Consider the following 8,354-nt stretch of genomic DNA (forward strand, 5'->3'; position numbering starts at 1 on the left):
GAGATATCTTTATGATTCGCTCCTCCCCTTACTGGGAACATTTCCTCGGATCAAAAAAAATTTTCCCCATCGTTTAAGGTTAACGTAGGGGTTTCCAAAATGCAAAAACCAATGCCCCATATGTACTCGTATATTGCCGGCATTCAGCATCCGGGACCCTTTGGTACAAGTTAAAAAAGAACATTGTTTTATCGACTGTAAGGTAAAAAGGGATTTTAAAAATATAAGACTAGTTAATCTGGTAGCTTTTGGAAACACACAGTATTGGAAGGGCATGCTTATACTAAATTTCCAAATTCTTTTAAACATCCAAAAGGCATCCTACAGCCAAGGATCCTTTTTTCCGAATATTGTAATTGTTGGTGGAATTTCCACACCTCTTTTGGTCCTTACATTGTCCCTTTTCATAGTCCTTTGTCTATTGGATTTTTCTTGACTACCTATATCTACGTTTTTTCGCCAATCATTTCATCAAGATGGTTTTTCTAAAACGATCAGACTTTTGGATGGAATACTTTTCCTGGGGGGCCTGGAATACTTTTTTTTTTATGGATTCCAAGTTTTTTCCCCAACGATTGTCCCCGAGATTTGATTTTTTTTCCTTTAGTTTAATGATGAACGGTTTTTTACCCCATGCAAAGAGTCTCTCTAGTAAAACAGAAAAGTAGGTTAGTTCTCCCGTCACATGGTGTTTCAAACCCAACAATGGAAACACACTCCTAGAGAAGTAATTATCCAATTAAACATTTTTTGGTCCCCCCCTTATTCTCTGCTGTTCCACTCACTCCAATCTTTTTCGCACCTCTCGAATCCTCCAAATTTTTCCCCCCCCCTACGGATTTGTCCCCTTATTATTTTTGGTTTTTTAGAAGACCGTATATTACTTCAAGAACTGGTTTTTTTTTTGGGAATTGTCGCCTTTTATAATTGATTGGCTATATTACGTTTTTACCCAAAGTGGAACCTTACATGGGTTAGTGGATGTTATTTATCAAATAGAAGACAAACACAAAATTGATATTTACCAAGACTTAATTTTAATTGAAAATATCCAATCAATATTCAATCAATAACAACCTTCATTATAATACTTAGCCTTCAATGGGAATATTAAACTATATTTGAATATATTTTTAACCTAATAGGAATGGCAGAAGTTGGCCAAAGCTTCAACATGAGAATTAAAAACAGCTAATATTAAAATGGAAACTGGGAACAGGAAATTCCACAAAATAGAAGCTGTTGTATATAATAGACTTACAAATTCTATATCAGCATTTTCTGTTGCTCCAAGTGAAACACCGCCAAATGGAATTTACACGGAACAATTAATTTCACGACAAAGTTCAGATAATTCTTGCTACCGCAATATGTCCCAAACAATCTGTGATGCCCTGGAATAACTTCCACTGCACTCTGGGAAATCATGCTGAAGCCTCGACGAAGGATCTTCACACAGGAAGTGATGAGCTGAAACATACAAATTAAAAACCGACAGCAGAAACGCAAGATATCAATCAGCACACTAGCAATAGAAAAATGGGTGGGAAGGGTGGGTTTTTTGGCAAACAAATCTATGGGAGCAAATATTGTGCACCTTCCCTGTACGTAAACTAGATTAAAAAGGATTTTATTCACCTCCCAACAGGAGAGTTCCACTGCTATAGAAGGACAGGGGGCGTAACTCTTTTGTCTTCATCTGATAAACTGAACTAATTGAGAGACCATTAGTTCTTATTATCAAATAGAAGACAAACACAAAATTGATATTTACCAAGACTTAATTTTAATTGAAAATATCCAATCAATATTCAATCAATAACAACCTTCATTATAATACTTAGCCTTCAATGGGAATATTAAACTATATTTGAATATATTTTTAACCTAATAGGAATGGCAGAAGTTGGCCAAAGCTTCAACATGAGAATTAAAAACAGCTAATATTAAAATGGAAACTGGGAACAGGAAATTCCACAAAATAGAAGCTGTTGTATATAATAGACTTACAAATTCTATATCAGCATTTTCTGTTGCTCCAAGTGAAACACCGCCAAATGACAACATTAGATGTTGTCACCGCCAACAGAAATGCGTTACAGTCAGGACAATTCCAAGAAAAAATGGCCAAATATAAATAAATTTGCTGCGTAAAGCCATATCAAAAATGGCATATAAAATGCTAAAATAACAAGATGCACCATACAAATAAGTGCCAAGCCATATCAAAAATGGCATATAAAATGCTAAAATAACAAGATGCACCATACAAATAAGTGCCAAAATAACAAATATGAGGAAGAGCAGATGTCAAAATGAGCCAATTGCTCTGCTGGAAGCGTAACCAAACAAATGTACGCACAAAAATTATGCAAATCGCATAAAAGAGGACACCGACCCAACCAAAATTTGGGCGTATTAGGGCGACCACAAATAAAACCAGCAATATCAAACTCTTCCTCCAAAATATACAAATCAATGCAGCATAGCAAAACAAAATCAATCAATAAATTTTGTATTCAATTTTTTTTTTTTTTTTTTTTTTTTTTTTTTTTTTGATTTATGATTGTCCTGACTGCAAGCACCAACTTAACGAAACGTGCACCAAACAATTACCAACTACATTTGCTTAAAACTAAAGCAACCAGGCCCAAGTGCCTAATTCGCCAAAAGGAGAAGAAACTCTTTCTGTGCTAGTTACAAATGCTGCAAACGATACAAAAAAAAAACAGATTACTATCCGACTCAAGTGAACACCATCCGAAAACAAAACTTAGTTCTTATCAGTTATTTCTGGATGTCTCAATGTAACAACCACCTCACCTACCATTGCAAGACCCTATCTGGCTAATGATTCTCACTGGAATCAGTTTAACTGTAAATTAACTTCACCCCGCCAATTAATGCGAGGTAAAATGGCTGACACACCAGTCTATTGGTAGGGAACATATCCTGAAAATTCGTCAACAATCCTTAATATCAGCCTATGCCTTAACTCGCATGAATTAACCTGTGCTACATCATTCACCCCACAATGTATAACTAAATGGGCTGGTGGTTCAACAATTGTAAAAGGCGAGCTGAAAATAATACCGACTACAAACCACTGATAATATCTGTATTAACTTAACTAACAACTCTGGTAATCATGAGATAGGAAGATGGCTATCAACTCTATCATTTAGTCTTAACATGAATTACAGACATCTGTTTGTTTTTGACCAGACTTATTACCTACTACTCCAGAATTTCCATACATATAGAGGAGCCACAACTCCTGGTACACCTGATACCATCGCAATGAATTGTGACGAACCTTTTTAAGGCGAAACTGTTCGTCATAAAATTTCCATGTCAGTCCCCCAGTTCTCCTGGCCCCTAACTTAACTGTATGCATATACTTTAACAACCCAGAAATATCCTCAGGATGGGCAGATATATAGACAGAAATGAAAATAGTAAAAGCATCCGTCCACATATCAATGTCATTTATCTTCACACTCTTTTGTTTTTCTTACATTACCAACTGCCCGTTAACAACAGAAAAATGTTTATCTTCAACAATTGGGGCAGGTTTTGACAAAAGCTGCCCAAGGCCAACAAATTCCCTAATGATTATCTTTTGTCTTATAGTGCATGATACTGAAACACCCAAATCGTCACAAACGCTTTGAACCTGATGTAGGATTGGGTTAAAATGGCTTACATTTCATGCCAAAGATTGTAATGAATTCTGAATTACTAGTACCTTCAGGCCGGGGAGTTGTGCAAACCAGCTCAGTTGCCTGATGGACTGCTTCCACTAGCTGTTGGGCAACCCTGGCAGACACCTGCTCAAAACAGACTCTAGCTGATCTGCTGATAAAGGACCATGGACCGGTTCCCTGTTACCCTTTGACTTTTAAACATATCTTATTGTCATAAATGTACAAATGGATTAGGCAGTTATTTCAACTTAAGAAGCCTTCTTCAATCAACATAAAATATTTACAGGTGATGACATACATACTATAGGTATAAATAATAATTACGGGTATATTTGTCAGAGTATATAACAACAAGATATATACTATGTATTATAATATTATGTAGAATTCCAAATCTTCTGCTGGACTTTATAAATGAATGCACAAGTTCAAATACATGACAGTTTACTTCCAAAGCCAAGTTTTCATTTCCATAAAGTAATAAATTTAAATTTACTTGTATATCTAAATCATTTAAAACTTGGAGCATTTCTGTATGGGCAGCAGCATAATTTTAACATACAAAAAAAAGAAATGGTTAGCATTTTCACAAGTGTAGCCACAATTTATACAAATAGAATTTGGTGCCAAATTTACACGGAAAAGGTCATCGTTTAGAGAACTACACTGATGACTTAATTTAGTATGTATAATATTAAATTTTCTTTCTCCATAATTAAAATAACATGGTAGACTCATAGATATAGACTGAGAAAGAGCTAGTTTAAAGGAAGAAAAAGGTAAAGATTTAACTTTAACATCTAAGTTGTTCGAGCTTCTTTAAGTAGTGGGAAAGAAAGATTTTGTTGTAGTGGAGTCGATAATTGGAATTTGGAAACTTTCACAATTTCTTAAAGTATAAGGATTATGATAGCCTAGTAGGAGGTAATAAGTTATTTATCTTATAAAGTAACTGTAGTTTTCTTTTAGCTCTTCTGTCTGAAAGGGGTTCCAAATTTGTTTCAAAATATAATGATTCATTTCTAGTATAACACGGTAATCCGCTAATAATTAGCCTGAGAACATCCGTCCCAAACTTCACATGCATATTCAAGAACAGGTAAAATAAAAGACTTATAAATTCTTAAAAGAGCATCATGCTTTAACATATATTTGATTTTCCTAATTATTATTATTATTATTATTATTATTATTTTTTTTTTTTTTTTTTTTTTTATAACTGATTTATAAATTTCATTGATGTGATCAGACCATTTAGCATTTGAATTAAAATGACCTCAAAATGTCTATGAAAACTACTAAAATCTAAAATGTTCCATCAAAAATTAAGTCCAAATATTTGTCAATGTTATCAAAATTTGATATAAAAATTACCTCAGTTTTATTAGGATTAAAAGAAACAAGCCACGTTTTGCCCATCGATTTGATTTATCTAAATCCCTATGTAAATCTGTTTCTAATTCACGACATGAAGATGATGACTTTATAAGGGTAGTGTCATCAGCGAATAAACGTGTTGTTGATTGAAGTTCATCAGCTAAATCATTTATATAAATAAGGAAAAGAAGTGGTCCAAGAATTGAGCCTTGAGGGACATCTTCTCATATCATACCAATATCAGAAGAAGAATTGTTTATAAATACGTTTTGATGTCTTTCTCTTAAGTAATTTTCTAACCAGGACAATAGGTTACCCAATCGAAATACCATATGATTTTAATTTAATTATAAGACATTTGTGCCAGACTCTGTCAAAGGCTTTAGAAATGTCACAGAATATCATACAAATACCGGGTATGAGATTTAGACAAATGTGTTATGGTATATTTATTTCAATTAATTGGTATACTATTGAATGACCAGGCATAAATCCGGCTTGAAACTGGTAAAATAAATTATTATTATTATTAAATAATTATGCACGTGCTTAAACATTACCCTTTTAAACACTTTCCCAACTGTGAACAGTAGAAAGGAGAGAAATGGGACGATAGTTTGATATAGAATGTCTATCTCCTTTTTTAAAGAGAGGCATAACTTTAGCCATTTTCCATTCATTTGGAAATATACAGGTAGATGAAAGAACCTTAAGAGGTTTACAAACTGTATCAGCCATGTATTTAAGTCTATGGTGACTTATACCATCTTTACCTGAAGCTTTTCCAAGCTTTAAATTAATTAAAACATCACAAATTTCATTAGAAGTAACAAGTAGATTATTTAAAACACTATTAGTTTTCAACTGTAAAATAGGCACTTGCTATCGTCAATATTAGTAAACCTACAGAAATATTCATTTAATAGATTTGCCTTGTCTTTATCATCTACAATGTTACCCCCACTAGCTACTGCTGGAGCTGTAACACTCGAAGTACTGGGACCATTCTCACTCCGACTGGCTGCTGCACTCAACGACATGGAACCATTCTTGTTCCTTACATAGGGGCTGGTAGAGAGCCTCGAGGGTCGCTTTCCCTTACCCCGCACGACTGAAACTCAAATAAGGACATATAGAACACATGTCGACATTATCCGACATACAAACATGCCCCTACATCCTCGGTAACTCGGCATTGGAAATTTACCTATCAGCGTTAGCATATATAACGCCCGGGGCACCGAGGATGACACAACACTTACACATGATCAAAGGGCAGCAACTCCCATCAACGACAATACCAAAGTCCAAACACAACTTAAACGAATTAATTATCGCCACTTACATTAAAAATAATGACGACTTACAGTCTGAAAAATATATCACGATACGAATAAAAATAGTAATACTCAAAATCAATACCTAATTCATGTCTCCGCTAATGCTAACTCCGTTTGCTATGAACTAGAAGTGCAAGATTAATTTTACAATAAAATAAAAATACCGAAATAAATTCCGGTATGGGATAATGCAGTAAAATTCCGGCAAAATATTAGCGACGATGCCAGGAACAAGACATTTCTTTTTAAACGGTGTTAACAACTGGAACCGGGACGAACACGTGTTCGATGGTAGGAAGGCCATGGCCGCACCATGCGGTACGGCTGACCACACGATATATCAAAATCGAACGACATCCGCTTCAATACAAACCAATTCTGTATAACAGACACACAAAGAATGTCCGTATGAACACTAAATTACTGCTGGCACCACAAAACTTCAACAAGCGATTTTTTTTTTTTTTTTTGGCAAACAAATCTATGGGAGCAAATATTGTGCACCTTCCCTGTACGTAAACTAGATTAAAAAGGATTTTATTCACCTCCCAACAGGAGAGTTCCACTGCTATAGAAGGACAGGGGGCGTAACTCTTTTGTCTTCATCTGATAAACTGAACTAATTGAGAGACCATTAGTTCTTAATAGTTCATACGTAATATATAAATTTCAATAGTCCCAACTAAGGCTTAGTCCGCGACTTCTGGCACGATCAGACGACAGAAAAAGGGGTCACCTGATGCTTGCATTATTTGCATTTAATCTAAAGTAAGTATATAGAGTCACCTTCTTAGTTTTAATTTCTGACAACTTTTGAAAGGAGAGGATTACGGGAAAGTTACAGGACTGCTGGACGCCTGGCCCATTTATATACTGCCGGTGTCGTGTGCTAAAAATCCAAACTGTGATCATCTGTGTCCTTATGTAAATCTACTTAAAGCTCAGACTCTCCTTAAGATCTTTTTAGATCTCTTTTTATAGCAGGATATAGTTGTCATGACCGAAGGGGGTTTTGTTCTTTCGTCAGGGATAGCGTTTTGGCTTTCTCTCACTATTTTCATCTTTGAATAAGCCGCTATTAATACTAGTATAGGGTAATTTCATCGAATAAGTTTGGGAGTGATTTACCGATAATCAATCAATCTAGGAAATTGATACCCAAATAATAATAATCAATTCAGAATATTTTCCTACATTTGAAAGCACGGGCCAAATTTTCTAACCTATTATTGACCAGAAATTGAACCCAAATGATAATTATCAATTCAAAATAATTTCTTACATTTGAAAGCACGAGCCAAATTTTCTAACCTTATATTGACCAGAAATTAACTTGTCCACAAATTGGCACAAGTTCTGGTTAAAAACCTGTTAAGGAAGCTGAAAATTGACCTGAAACGAGCAGAAATGTCAATTTCAGATTAAAAAACTAACCTGAATTAATCACCTGAATTGACCTGAAACTCACTCATGAAACTTTGCTCTGATCCAAAATCTGGTCTAGCTCAATGTATTAAATTCTGATCAATTTGAGGCTAGATGTTTTAAAATCGAAATTGACCTCAAGCTACGTTTTTTATTCTGGTTCTATTTTACGATGATTTTAATGTCAATATTTCTTAAATAAAACTAAGGTTAGGTTTATTATACTCCCTAGGTAAAAACAATGCGCACCTTGGAAACGGTACGTATATCAGATTTCTGATTTTGAAGGTTATTTACTCCTAGGTAAAAATGAAAGCGCACCTTGGAAACGGTACGTATATCAGATTTCTGATTTTGAAGGTTATTAGACTGAGATGGGTTTGTGCTACGAGGGAATTTGTAATTAGTATGGTTATGATGACATCTGTTCATCGTTGGTAACCGCAGTTAGTAATAAATTTAAACTACTGCATCAGTGTGGTCTTAAAAAAATAATAGACACGGT

The 8,354-nt window shown here is 34.6% G+C and overlaps 1 long non-coding RNA gene across 1 annotated transcript; it reads right to left on the bottom strand.

Annotated features, from left to right (window-relative positions):
• Positions 1 to 1,014: 1,014 nt before the first annotated feature.
• Positions 1,015 to 7,070, bottom strand: LOC138309177 (uncharacterized). The gene is made up of 2 exons (XR_011206211.1): positions 6,507 to 7,070; positions 1,015 to 6,195 (listed from the first exon to the last, which is right to left on the bottom strand). It is a non-coding gene; the product is annotated as an uncharacterized lncRNA (long non-coding RNA).
• Between the last annotated feature and the right edge of the window lie 1,284 nt (positions 7,071 to 8,354).

The sequence above is a fragment of the Argopecten irradians genome, chromosome 15 (assembly GCF_041381155.1).
Source record: "Argopecten irradians isolate NY chromosome 15, Ai_NY, whole genome shotgun sequence".
Lineage (NCBI taxonomy): Eukaryota > Metazoa > Mollusca > Bivalvia > Pectinida > Pectinidae > Argopecten > Argopecten irradians.